We start from the raw sequence: 15964 nt of genomic DNA, 5'->3' as shown, positions 1-15964 counted from the left end.
ACTGTCATTATAAATGATATGATCTTCAATATAGCCCATAAATAAATTGGCATATATGGGGGCAAAAGACACCCCCATAGCCATACCTTGATTCTGCCAATAACACTCTCCTTTAAAATTGAAAACATTCTTCGTGAGGACGTGTTCGACCAAGCCTATAAGGAGTATGTTAAATCCTGGGGTATAAAGCCCCACCTTATCTAACCAATATTCCAGGGCTAGCAAACCTGTCCAATGAGGAATACTGGTATATAAAGACTTGACATCTAGCATACACATAAACCAGTTGGGATCTAATTGGGATTCTGACACAATCTGCAAAAATTCGGTAGTGTCTTTAATTCTTGCTCTAACCAGTGGCAATAAAGGTTGTAAATATTGAGTAAGGAACACTGATAATGGTTCCATAAGAGACCCAATTCCCAATCCCAATCATTCAGTGCCTTTGAGAACTGTTGCTGGACTAACACTATGTAATGGGAACAGTATATACACTATTTGTAGAGTTTACGAAGGCAATTAACCTGACTAACTTATCAAATCTCCTGTACTCATAATTTGCCCTGATAAGTTAGCTACCTAGACCATTATTTTCACTGTGTTTATCCTATATAACTAGTTTGTTTAACCTGTTGCTTTGCTACTTGTGCTTATATTAAGTCTATGTTATTCCTATTCTTATATTGTAAATGTAACTTGCTCTCTTCATGTATTGCTATTATGCTGGAGCTTTTCTCCCCGGGCCTCTACTGAAAAGGGATATGTATCCAGCTGGACTAGCCCGGTCAACAAATGTAAAATAAAATAAATAAATAAATAAATTAAAGACTGGAAAACTGGTCGTTGATGAGAAGTGGATTTCTGCAGTGTTACTGGCTTGGCATACATGGAATATGGACTTTGCTCTTTAGTGGTTCAAATAACATGAATGTTTGTTTTTTTAAGCCTTAACATTACTGGGTGCCATTTTGGTCATTGGGCTTGAATTATTTAATGAGAACATCACAGGTACTTTTTGGCAGTTTTCATAGGTAATTAGGAGTAGACACCAGTTGTTTGCTTAGAATTACATGATTGCTTTCTGCAGGGTGAGTGTTCAGCATTTCAGAAATAACTTCTGGATTGTATTTCCATTTTCTATCATTGTACTATATCTATTAAGGTTATATAGGTTTAATGTTTGGAGAAATATGTTGTATCTGTCTTATGAATACTGCCAATAGAACTGCATATGACATTTCTATCATTGTACTAGATCTATTAAGGTTATATAGGTTTACTGTTTGGAAAAATATGTTGTATCTGTCTTATGAATACTGCCAATAGAACTGCATATGACATAGTGCATTTTATGTCTAGAAACTTAACAAGTTACTTAGAACACAGTGAAGGGGGAGGTTGATTTAAAGTGGAATATATTAGAGCACAACTGTATATAGACTAATTTCTTTGGTGTATCATTCTAAAATTTGCATCTAGATATATAGTGGGGGTTAAAGGACCCATATTTAGATATTTTTAACGTCCATGGGTAGAAAATGATATTTTAGATGACCATCAATATTAAAACTGGAAATACTTCTATAACAAGTGAAGCCATACAGTTTTAGGATGCATTACGGTCTTAGTGTGACTGTTGAATTTCATTTGGATATATGATCCTTACAGTGTATTATTAGCATATATTGGGGGGCATTTAGGACAATTATTTACTTCTCCAGGAATTATGAGTGGTAGCTATCTAAATTACATATAGATATAATATATGATCCTAATGGTTCATGGTTTGGAAAGTATCTTATTTTGTACCATGACAATTTACATGGACACATCTTTATGTTGACCCTGTTTATGCCCCCATGAATGACTGATATTTTGTGAGATTGAGGAGTTAGTAAGGATCATTATGCTTATGGTTAGGAATTATATTTCCATTATTTAATGACACACTAGTATTTTGTAACCTCTTGCTCATTTGTTGATATTGAATTTCAGTATAACATATGCTGTATATAGATCTGCATATATGGGTCTGAATTAACATATTTTGGGAGTTATTATATCATATGCTGTTGCCCCCTATTTATAATTTTTTATTTATTATTTTTTGTTCTGGGGCTCATAGGGTTCTTCCCCTGTTTTGGGTCATATTGCATATTGTATATTGTTTTTGTGCAGCTACCGGTCCATGATTTTGGTTATTGTCATTTAGCTTGTAACCTTGGATTTCAGCTGGGGGGCCGGTGTGTGCGGCTTGACCTCCAGATAGTTTTGGGTTGTGTCACCATTACATTCAGGAGTTTATAGGACCTATTCTAGCACATATATATGTTTTGGTGATTTTTGTGTTGTGCAAGTTGGGGGCTTATGGTCATAGATCTAAACAATATATTACAGGGCCTTTGTGCTGAACGCCATGATACAAAGGTATTTGGCCTCAAATTATCAAATGATGGCACAACTGATGAAGGACTAGTGGATCCAATTGTCGGCTGCAACTTGCTTTTCAACAAATTGGCTAAAAATATGAAAATATTCCATACAAATATTTGGCATTTGAAGCTATTTAAGGCATATCAAAGCCAAAATATTAAACCGAGAGGCCTTAGAGTGAAAATTCAGCCCTTGGTGGGCAGATTAGATGACATTCTTGTTAGGGAATGGAATGTGGCACAACAAAAGGCATCTATGGCCTTTGTAAATATCATGACATCTTATTATGAAAGGATTATAGAGGAGAACATTAATGATGTTAAATGATTATGTGAGGAGGTCAAGGTTTGTGAGGGTCAGCCACACTATACCAACAACTTGAGCAAATTGTCCAGGGACTTGCTCAGTTTTGAGTATCAGATAAGGGAAAAGAAGTTGCTCAAATTTAATAGGGATATGGAGGATTACGACATGGGGAGACCTTTTGAGTCCCACAAAAGTGTCAGATTTTCTGAGAGGAATAAATACAGAATGAATAGCCAAAGGAAGAGGCCCTGTTCAATCCTCAAAAATCAGGACAGCGACTTAGTACATCGGGGGATTAGTCTTCGGCTACTGAAACTGAAAGTATAAATATTAATGACTCTCCAGATCCCTAAAAGGTATGAAATTCAGATCACCCTTTAGGGGTTGGATATACCAAGGGGGGCATAAGCACAAAAGCAAACACAATAGAAAACCTTCTACAATCAGTAGTGAGTTGAATTCTGACTATGAAAATGTACACAGTATTTCTAATCATATTTTGTCTAATGACCAAAAACTACTGTTGAATAAAGGCCTCAACTTTATACCAGGATTTTTTGTTGATGAAAATGATTTAGTGACTGACATTATAGCATTTTGTCGAAAATTAAATTTAAAATTATTTTTTTGGTCCACAGGAGGCTTCACAAAGGTCTACAGAGTTTCATTTCCACAAGTCTAATTTCACTCCTATGAATAAACATGTGGCTATATTCCAGGAGGTGGTTCTCAAAGATTTACATTTTAAGATGATAGAGCAAAATCCCAAAAAGGGAAGGCATCTCTGATCAGTATTAGCAAAAAAACTATGGGCACTCATAAAATCATCTAAGGCCAGCTTCGAGAGAAAAATTGCACAGGACACTAAGGATAATCACAAGGCTTTCTTTAGTAATGTTAGGAACCTGTGTGGGAATTCCCAGATATGCTCAGAATTAGTCCAAAATGACAAAAAATACACCGAACCCACAGACATTGCCAACATCCTAGCTGACAGGTTCAGCGCAAACTCTCCCCCCAACAAAAGGGAAAATATCTATCCCAGCAGAGTGCTGCCCCCCTGACATCTCAGATGCTCAGGTAAGAGCTGCCCTCTCCAAAGCAAAAAACACAGCATCAATGGGACCAGACGGTGTCCCGGCTCGTCCTACATGAACTCCAAGAAGAGCTAAACCCAAACATCAAACTACTGTTCAATCTCAGCATTACTACAGGATATGTACCCAGAGAGTGGCGTACAGCAACAGTGGTCCCTCTCCACAAAGGTGGTGCCTCAACGGATCCTGGAAACTATCGCCCCATAAGCCTGACTAGCTTGGTCTGCAAAGCTATGGAAAGGATCATCATGGACCTCATAAATAAAGATATTGGGAACCTACAGACACTGGATCCTACCCAGTTCGGCTTTGTTAAGGGCAGATCCTGCCTCTTAAACCTGGTCGATTTCTTTGAAACAGTCACCAAGGCCATTGACGAGGGGAAGGTGATACACACAGCCTACCTGGACCTCGCAAAAGCCTTCGATACAGTACCCCACTCGGGCATTATAGATAAGCTCACCAGCTTAAATATAAACCCCTATGTCACTAGATGGGTTGCAAACTGGCTCAAGGACAGAACCCACATGGTTAGAATTGCTGGAGCCATGTCAGACTCCAAACCAGTTACAAGTGGCGTCCCACAAGGCTCAGTCCTGGGACCTCTCTTGTTTGGTATATATTTCACGGAGGTACAGGCCAACACAGAAGGACTGTGGCTGACCAAGTTCGCAGATAACTGCAAACTAGGCACCATAATCGACTCTCCAGCTGACACAAGCATCCTACAAAAGGGCCTCATAGAAACGGACAACTGGTGCCAGAGCCATGGCCTCAAGCTAAACGCCAAAAAGTGTATAGTCATTCCCTTTGGCAAAAACAAAGTGCCCACAAATTACCACATAGGTGGTAATCCATTAAGTATGGAAGAAGTAATTAGGGACCTGGGGACTCAAGTTGATAGCAATCTCTCATTTGTAAACCACGTGGCCAAAGTGGTTAGAAAAACATTTTATATAGCCCACCTAATCATGAAGGGATTCACATCTAGATCGGGGGAGGTCATCATGCCTCTTTACTCATCCCTCAACAGGCCCATAATTGAGTACAATGCCCCTTTTGGAATGTACCTTACCAGACACCTGCAGCAACTGGAAAGACCCCAAAAGTACCTCACCAAGAGGATCAAAGGGCTCAAACAGATGCATATGATGCCCGGTTAAAGAAACTCCAGCTCTACTCAGTGGCATACTGCCTGCTCAGAGGCGATCTATGCCTGATGTATAAAGCCATGTCCAACCCAAAATTAATAGACATGCTGCACCTCAGAAAATCCAAATCCCATCAAGCTACGAGCTCGAGAGACTTGAACCTCACCACTGAAATAAATAGGACATGCTGGATGGACAGATTCATAACCCAGAGGCTCCTTTCACTCTGGAATAAAATCCCAGTCCAGGTTAGGCAGAGTCCCTCATTGACTCTCTTCAAGCAGAATCTTGATGAGTGGATGGGAGATCATAGGTTTACCCCGGGTATCACTTCTGTGTCACTGTTAGACAGATGCACAGTATACTAACCTCGAAAAAGGGCATAGCAAAATTCATTTAAAATGGGTGGCGAAAGCCAAACACACTCTGGCTAGGCTTATAAATGCCCTAGGGCAGATAGCCTAGCATGAACCAAGAACCTATGAACCTATAAGTTATGCTCTTCACAGGTGTTGGGACACAATCTGTCCAAAGGAGAACAAAAGGCATTAAGGGAACTTCAGGTCAACAAGGATATAATCATACTACCAGCAGACAAAGATGGGGCAGTTGTTGTCATGGTCTCCAGTTACTACTGGGCTGAGGGAAATAGGTAACTGACTAACCCTCAGCATTACTTGAACATGCCTATTGATCCCACCCCTAATTTTAAGTATGAGATTGACACGTTTTAGAGAAAGCAGTAGATGAGGGTATCATAAGTGAAATGGTTAGAAAACACCTTACAGTACAAGAGCCTGGTAAGCAATATTTATACCTCTTACCTAAAATTCATAAAAATTTGAACCAGCCTCCTGGAAGACCTTTTTTTTTGGGAAATGGGTCTCTTACGGATCCATTATCGGTGTTCCTTACTCAATATTTACAACCTTTATTGCCACTGGTTAGACCCAGAATTAAAGACACTACCGAATTTCTGCAGATTGTGTAAGAATCCCAATTAGAGCCCAGTTTGTTTATGTGTACGCTAAATGTCAAGTCTTTATATACCAGTATTCCTCATTGGGTGGGTTTCTAGCCCTGGAATATTGGTTAGATAAGACGGGACTTTATACCCCGGGATTTAACACACTCCTTATATGCTTGGCCGAACACATCCTCATGAAGAATGTTTTCTATTTTAAAGGAGAGTGTTATTGGCAGACCCAAGGTATGGCTATGGGGGCGTCTTTTGCCCCCATATATGCCGATTTATTTATGGGCTATATTGAAGATCATATCATTTATAATGACTCTCATAACATCTTCTTACCTGAAATCGACATATGGAGACGTTTTTTAGATGACAGTTGGTGTGGCGGGGAGATATTGACTATTTATTGGAGTTTGTCCAATATATCAATGAGAATAAGTGGGGTATTGAATTTAATTTTTTGGATGTCAAGGTTTTACGACAACAAGGGGTTGGCAGGGTGGCCTAATGGTTAAGGTGTTTGCCTTACAAACACAAGGTGTAGGGTTTGAGTCTCACAAGGGATAATTGGCTAGGCTTACAATGGCTCGAAAGGGTAGTTAGCTTAGTACTAACCTATGAACCTAAGATCATACCCTAAGAACATTGGTACACAGGAAATATCGACAATATACTAGCTTATTGTATGCATCTAGTCTCCACCCCAGCCATACATTCAGGAATATTCCAAAGTCTCAATTTTTGAGAATTAGAAGAAATTATTCGTCAGACTGAGGATTTCAGTATATTTAAACATGATCTTACATGTAGATTCCTAAATAGGGGATATAAACAGGGGGACGTGTTTGGCGCAAGTGAATGGGCTACTAAACAAATGAGATCTGATTTGTTACAATATTAACCTAAACAGAATCAGGATGGGTCGGATGTTATTAGTTTGGTTACTACTTATGGTAGGAATGCCAATCTTATAAGAGATGTGGTTCATAGACACTGGAACGTTTTGACTTCCAATGATGAATTGGGTACTTTGCTGCCAGACAGATGCCAATTCTCCTTTCGAAAAGGGAAAACTTTGGGTTCATATTTTGCTCACTATAAGAAAGTTAATAGGGTTGATCAGATTGGCCATCAATTAGCCATTACAGGAGATAGACATTGTATCCTTGTGGACATTGTACATTTAGCAAACATATGTATAAGACCAAACAATTCACTAGCAGGAATACGGGTCACGTGTTCTATGCCAATTGTGGGTCAGATTGGATAGTGGCTATGGCCAGCTGCACTTGTGCTGCCTTCTATGTAAGGCAGATTTCAAGATCATTACGATGTAGAATGTCTGAACATTTTAGTGACATATGCAACAAAAGAATCACAAATACACTATACAGACATTGCCAACTCCACACGTCTATCAAATTTACTTTTACAGTGATTGACAAAGTTATGGGCAATAGATTATTTAAAATGGGATGGCACTCTATTTTGACATATAAAGAAAGGAAATGGATTATTAAATTGAGGGGACATTTTGCACCAGGTTTTAATGATAAAATGTAATTTAAGAAAACCTAATTAATTATTAATTTGGTGTCAAGGGGAAGTGATGTCATATGAAATTATCAGATACTGATTGTATATAAGTTAATTGAATTCTTGAGTGGTTGAACACTGAAGAATGCTATATGCTGAAACTGGTCTGAGACAAGTGTATTTGAATAAAATATTCTATCTATCCAGACATCCCTTTAGTGCTGGCCTCTTTTGTGAGATATTCAGTGTTGGTTTTTGGCTGTTAGCATCAGCTATACATGTTTGCTGTTTTGTGGGAGTGACAACTAATTTTGGGTAAGATAGTGATTCAGGCCACAGCCTGCTATAGGTCCCCAACTATGTCCCAAGCCTCTCACTTCACATTGCTAAGCAGCCAGGAAACTATTAAGATCCAACCAAACATTCTCATACTAGGTGACTTCAACTACCCCTCCATCAACTGGGAAAAATACTCATGCACCATTGCACTGGCCCAACACTCCTGGAATTCATGAATTACAATGCCCTGGACCAGCTCATTCTTACCCCCACTAGAGGAAGCAACATCCTTAACATGGTTATTACTAACATGGGCAATCACTACTCTACACCAATAGTCAATTCCTCCCTGGTTAGATCTGACCAAAAAATAATCACCATGGAAATCCACTTCTCACCCACACACCCCCACAAAGGTATCCACCATGAAAAACTTCTCCAAAGCTGACTTTGGACTCCTAAAAACAGAGGTGGCTAACTTCATGTCACTCATGCCAATGGAAAATAGATACATGACTGCCAAATCATACAGCAATGCACTGTACAAACATGTACATAAATGCATGGAACTAGCCATGCCCAACAGAACCAAGATACTCTCTTTCAAAAAGGGAACCAATCTGGTGGCCCCCTGCCATTAATAAACTCTACAACAGAAGGTAGAAACTGTTGCAGAAAAAGGTGAAGTCCCAAGACTGGAAAAATTCCCTTATCAACCTCGACAAAAAGTTGAGATCCCTCATCAAAACCTCCAAAGTCAGCTATGAAGGCAGAATTGTGGCAGACACTAAAAACAACCACGCCTTCTATAGTTATATCAAGAATCTCCACAGCAATACCCAGATTTGCTCTGAGTTACTGCATAATGGTACCTACTATACTGAGCCAACAGATATTGCCAACATACTGGCCGACATATTCAGTGCCAACTTTACCCTTCTCTTCCCCCCAAAGGACCAGTCTCAATACTGGAAGAATGCCAGGCACCCAGTATTACTGCAGCACAGGTTAAAGCTGCATTGTCCAAGGCCAAGAATACAGATTCCATGGGACCCAACAATATCCCTGGCTGTGTTCTTTATGAATTACAAAGTGAACTGGCACCACATCTGTGTGCCCTATTCACTCGCAGCCTCACCTCAGGCTTTGTCCCTACAGAATGACGCACTGCTACAGTCACCCCTCTCCATAAAGGAGGACAGACTACAGATACTGGAAATTATTGCTCCATTAACCTGATGAGTCTGATATGTAAGGCTATGGAGCACACCATCATGGACCTAATTAACAAGGATACAGGGAATCTCCAAACTCTAGATCCCACGCAATTTGGATTTATGAAAGGTAGATCATGCCTGCTCAACTTGGTTGACTTCTTTGAGTCAGTCACCAGAGTTACCTCGATCTGGCCAAGGCCTTTGATACCATTCCTCACTTAGGAATTATTGATAAAATCACCAAATTAGGCATCAACCCCTATATCATTAGGTGGGATGCAAATTGGATCATTGATAGAACCCACAGTGGACTGCAGACCAGTCATGAGTGGAGTTCCACAGAGATCGGTCCTGGGTCCTCTCCTGTTTGACATCTACTTCTCAGAAGTCCAGGCCAACACGGGGGAGTCTGGCTGTCCAGGTTCATAGATAACTGCAAGCTGGGAGCCATTATTAACTCCCCAAGTGATGTAGAAATCCTACAGAAAGGCCTCACTGAGACCAATGACTGGTGTCAAAACCATGGCCTTAAGCTTAATGCCAAAATATGCGTCATCAACCCCTTTGGGAAAAACTCAGTTCCCACTAATTGCCACATCAATGGGAGCCCACTGAACACTGAAACCATTATAAGAGATCTGGGGACACAGATTGACAGCAACCTCTCCTTCAACCACCACATTGCCACTGTGGTCATAAAGTCCTTCTATGTGGCACATCTCATTACCAAGGGTTTTTCATCCATGAAGAAAGAGGTTATCATTTCTCTCTACTCTTCCCTCATTAGGCCAATCACAGAGTATAATGCCACATTTGGCATGTACCTCACTAGACACCTGCAACAGCTGCAGAGGCCACAAAAGTACCGCATGAAGAGGATCCTAGGCCTTAAACACATGTCCTACATGACAGACTCCAAAAACAGCAGATATTCTCTGTCTCATATCGTCTACTAAGAGGCAGTCTCTGCTTGACTTACAAAGTCATGTCTGAACCAGCTCTGTTAAAAATGCTAAATCTAAAGAAATCCCAATCTCTCCACACCACATGCTCCAGAGACCTCAACCTCATTACCACAATCAACAGCACATGCTGGAGGGGCAGGTTCATCACCCAGAGACTGCCCATGCTCTGGAATAGACTTCCTATACATGTCAAGCAGAACACCTCACTGGCCCTCTTCAAGATAAATCTTGATTAGTCAATGGAAAGTAGAAATTTCACCCTGGGATCACTCCAGTGGCTCTAATTGATAGAGGCACTGGGAACTAATGTTGGACAGAACAATGCCAGGGCACTTTTATGGGCTATGCTTTTAAAGGCTCCAGGGCCATTAGCCTAGTATACACCTATGAACCTATGAACCTATGAACATATCCAGACTGGTTAAACAGTGTGATTCCCTGGAGACACTGGATGTGCTATTCATTGCTGATAGGCCACTTAATGAAGTAATTGCTAGCTACAGAGCAACTCCATGACTCACAACACCTGCTGTGCTTACTGGAATCTATCTGTGTCTATCAAGTTACATGACAACACCATGGTGTGGGGTGGTTTTAACTGAATACCAGCTATGTTGGTTATTCATGCTGAAACTCATTTGTCTGAAGGTTATTCCATGTCCTTAAATACAATACACTGAACCAGTGGAGTGACATCTCCACAAGGGGAGCCAATGCACTGCATCAGGTGCTAACCAATATGGGTGATAACTGTAGCACCTGCACTGTGAGGTCCTCCATGGTAAGATCTGACCACAGCTCAATGTCCTTACATGTAAGACTTACACGCTAACCCTCCACTTCAACAAACATAGGTATAATCTTCAACAAAGCAAAGGATAACCTCCTATGGGATGGTATAAATGGTGTGACTGCACCACCACCCTCAGATGGGACAGAGACGTATGGCAACCTCTACAACAATGTTTTATGCAACCATCTGTACAACTGCAGAAACTCAGCTGTAACTGACAGCAGGACAAGAAGCAGCTCATGGCACATCAAATTGGGAGCAGTCATACAGTCTCCCAGTTATGTCACTCTCCTACAAGAGGGTCTTCATGAACATATGCTTGTTCATGTACTAATGGCTGTAACCCCATTCAAATGTGTATGCAGTATAATTTCCATGGGTAACAGCAATGTTCCTGGTAAGTAGCACACCATTAGCAACACCTGATGTATATACTCAGGGGTGATTGACCTGGGCGCACAGGGCTGACCACATAGGTTTACTCCTACTTTAACAGAGATTACCATGTCTCCACAGGGGAAAGAAAGGTAGTATATCATGACATTAGTGATGGCACTGTCACCCAATAAAGATATAGTTATAACCTTCATGTAGTCTACCCTCAGCATGCTAATATTTCACTGCAATGGCCATTTTCTCTTGTACCTTTGCAAGCACCAGTGGCAATTGCAAACAATACAAAGTTGTTCACAAGGGAACTTCATATCCCCAGTATCTGTCCTATGGAGATCGTGTGTAATAACTGTCATTGTAGCTTGTGTCATATAGACCAGTCAGAGATCTCTGCCTTATATACAGGGCAATGTCTGACCCTGCTGTACTGGAAATGCTGCATATCAGTAAGTGGAATAGTACATGTATTACCCACTTTAAGGACATTACCTTGTATGTGACATTAATAACACATGATGGTGGGGAAATACGTGTACCACACTTTCACAAACCATTGAAACAGACCCCCACCTAATGGCAAACAGTGCACCTAATTGGTGCTCCTCAGATATCATCTGTATGATTGCCTGGATGTCTCTCATGTCACCACAGGGCTTCTGCACATGTCCTTTCTGGACAGGGGCAATATGTGCTGATCATGCAAATAAGGGTAAGAATGTGCCTAGGATCTTATAGGGCCTAGGCCCACTAGGCTGCTAATGTACAATGATCCGATGATCCCATACGCTGATGTAAAATGCTCTAACATCCACACACACACACACACACCCACACTTGGCTATAGTAACAATAGTACCATTATCAATTCATATGTACAGAACACTGCACAGCATGCAAAGTCCAAGTTTACAACACCTACCTGTAGATCAGCGTGTGTTTATGAACCTTTAAGAAACATTTCCAGATGTAAGCACATCCATATAAATAGTGAGCATGTGCAGGCAGCAGTGCCATTTTGACAGAACTGCCAGAGCATTAACATGTATGAGTGTGCTAGTCAGTCTATCAGTTTATTTAAATTTAAGTTACAAAGCCTCATTTCTCATGTGTTTGTGTGTAATAAAGCTGCTTGAACTGAACCCATAAATGTTAGTCTGTTTTATCCTGACCAGATGAGCAACATGGTGTCAGAACCGGGATTAAGAGAACAACTTCTTCAAGCCATGAGGTGCAGAGTTGAAGGTGAAGGCAGATCAAACAGGTTGAGTGAAACAGAGCTCAGATAAATAAGAAATGGCCAGAAATGAACTTAAGGTAATGGAAAACTACACAAATGATTTATTTGGCAAAGAAAATGAAACAGCATTTGTGAGGCACAAAACACATTATTAATCAAACAAGTAGCACAAAACATATTATTAAGCAAACGAAGGGCACAAAACACATGATAAGTTAAACAAAATGTTTGAAAACATGATATTTGGTAAAACTAGCAGAGATATTAATATGTGGCTCAGAATTAGCTTCAGTTTGCATATCAAGCATGTTCAGAGTAAAACAGGCACAAGAAAAGTATAGTGAACAGGATAACAGATTAAAAGGGCATAACAAGTGCAATAAAAGAGTAAATTACACTTAAAGAGCAAGGTGACTGCATGTTTTTTAGTAAAAGACTATGTTTTGGCAGAAACTACTATTCTGCATTGACCGAAGCCATTTAATACATAACTAGAGTTGTTTGAGGTATCTCAGAGTATTCAAAGTGTTTGAAGACTGTGTGCTTCATTACGGTGAATTTTTTCAAAGAGTTTGCTATGTGCAAAGTACAGCTATATTGCAAAGTGCAAAGTACAGCCATTTCAAAAAGGTCATTTTGCTGTGTACATTTATTCACAGAGTGCAGTCATTTTAAAGTGTTTCTTACTCTGTAAAGAGTTAGTTCACAAAAGTACAGCCATTTTGAAGAGTTGTGCTGTGTGCAGTTTACTAACACATACTGGTGGGGAAATATGTGTACCACACTTTCAAAACCATTGCAACAGACCCTCACCTAATGGCAAACAGTGCACCTCATAGGCCATCCTTAGATGCAGTCTGTATGATTGCCTGGGTGACTGTCATGTTACCACAGTGCTTCTATGCATGTCCTTTGTGGACAGGGGCAATATGTGCTGATCATGTAAATAAGGGTAAGAATGTGACTAGGATCTTATGGAACCTAGGCCCATTAGTCTACTAATGTGCAATGATCCTATCATCCCATAAGCTTATGTAAAATGCTGTAACATCCACACACAAGGCCACCCACACCTGGCTACAGTGACAATAGTACTATTATCAATTCATATGTACAGAACACTGCACAGCATGCACAGTCCAAGTTTAGAACACCTACTTGTATATCAGCATGTGTGCATGTACCTTTAAGAAGCATTTTCAGATATAAGAACATGCATATAAATAGTGAGCATGTGCAGGCGGCAGCAGTACCATTTTGACAGAACAACCAGAGTACATGTATGAGTGTGCTAGTCAGTCTGTTTATAAATTAATTTAAATTTAAATTACAAAGCCTCATTTCTGATGTGTTTGTGTGTAATAAAGCTGCTTGAACTGAACCCACAAATGTTAGTCTGCTTTATCCTGACCAGATGAGCAATATGGTGTCAGAACTGGGATTAAGAGAGCAACTTCTTCAAACCATGAGGTGCAGAGTTGAAGGTGAAGACAGATCAAACAGGTTGAGTGAAATGAAGCTCAGACAAATAAAAAAATGGCCAGAAATGAACTTAAGGTAATGGAAAACTGTACAAATGATTTATTTGGCAAAGAAAATGAAACAGCATTTGTAAGGCACAAAATGCATTATTAATCAAACGAGTAGCACAAAACATATTATTAATCAAACAAAAGGCACAAACGCATTATAAACTAAACAACATGTTTGACACCATGATATTTGGTAACACTAGCAGAGATATTCATATGGGGCTCAGAATTAGCTTTGGTTTGTATAACGAGCATGTTTAGGGTAAAATGGGCACAAGAAAAGTAAAAAGAGCATGATAGATTAAAGGGGCATACCAAGTACAATAAAAGAGCAAATTAAGCTTAAAGAGTAAGGTGACAGCATGTGTTTTAGTAAAATACTATGTTTTGGCACAAACTACTATTCCCCATTGATGGAAGCCATTGAATGCATAACTAGAGTTGTTTGTGGTATCTCAGAGTGTGGAAAGTGTTTACAGACTGTGTGCTTCATTACGGTTAAATTATTTCAAAGAGTTTGCTATGTGCAAAGTACAGCTATAGTGCGAAGTGCAGTCAAAGTACAACCATTTCAAAAAACTTTCTATTGCTTTTGTGTACATTTATTCACAGAGTGCAGTCATTTTAAAGTGTTTCTTACACTGTAAAGAGTTTTTTTCACAAAAGTACAGGCATTTTGAAGAGTTTTTATGCTGTGTGCAGTTTATTTGCAAAGTGCATTCATATCAAAGTGTTTCTTACTATGAGGTTCTTCTGTTGTGTACAGTTTATTCGCAAAGTACAGTTATTTCGAAGTATTTCTTACACTGATGAGTGGTTTCATAAGTGCAGCGATTTCAGAGTGTTTTTGTGCTACAGAGACTTATTTGACAAAGTACAGTTATTTCAAAGTGTTTGTTCTATTGGGCATATTTACAAGTACTGGCATAAAGTTCTGGTATATATATATATATATATATATATATATATATATATATATATATATATACATGAATTCACACAACTTCTCTACTGTGTGTTGATATGTCAGAGGCATTTCACAGACCAAGTCCACTTGTGTTTGATCATAATACAGCAGATAATTGGAGAGTATTATACAGGAATGCAATATTTTCATACAAACAGCTTTTTCTGACAAAGATGCACATAAAGGACATTAATTTTGTTTATCCTATCTGGGTCAGAGGCTATTGAAAGTGACCATTCATTTGTGTATGAACCAGAAGTATATGCAGGAGAGGGGGCAAACCACCATATTGTGGTACCGGCTGAATCAAGGGACGACACATACTGCTTAAAATGCAAATTTAGAGAAATGTGCACCCCCCCAGACAAATATTACATTAGAGAGGCACTTATTTTATACAACAGACCAAAAGCCAGGTGAAACTTTTGCAGCTTATGTCACTGACTTGAAAAATAAGGCCAAAACATGTAGTTTTGGTGACTTGAAAGATGAGTTAATAAAGGACAGGCTTGTGTGTGGTGTTAATAGTGCTGCAGTGAGAAAAATTTTGGTTCATGGCAGTGATTTAATGTTAAGCAAAGCAATAGATATTTGTCAAATCCATGAGCTCACAGAAAGGCACACAAGTATGCTTGCAAGTGATAAAAGCATGGTTTCAGCAGCCTCTAGAACAAATGTAGACAGCATGCAACACATGGCAAGCAGAAACAGTCCAAAGCACATGGCATTAGCAACTCCTGTGGGTCTGGTTGGGAAAATCCATAGCTTTCTAGCAAGTTCAAAGACTAGCTCAGTAAAAAGGGCATGCTCAGTACAGTATAAAAGTGAGTCAGCAAAACCCAAGTCAATCCTTATTGTTAACTGTCGTAATTGCGGTGCCAGTCATGAGTATAAAAGAAAGAAGTGCTTAGCATTTGTTCAGCAATGCCACAAGTGAAAAAAATAGAACCATTTTCAGAAGTTTTGTAAATCAAGCAAGCCTCATTCAGTTATTAAGAAAGGTCATGCAAAAAACCAGGTTGATCATATAGAAACTTGCAACTGTACTTTCTATGTTGATAGTGTATTATTGGTTGGTGAAAAGG

The sequence above is a fragment of the Protopterus annectens genome, chromosome 2.part1, assembly GCF_019279795.1.
Source record: "Protopterus annectens isolate FY-2018-M chromosome 2.part1, PAN1.0, whole genome shotgun sequence".
Classification (NCBI taxonomy): domain Eukaryota; kingdom Metazoa; phylum Chordata; order Ceratodontiformes; family Protopteridae; genus Protopterus; species Protopterus annectens.
The sequence above is the reverse complement of the archived record's forward strand: the minus strand, read 5'-3'. Positions refer to the sequence as shown.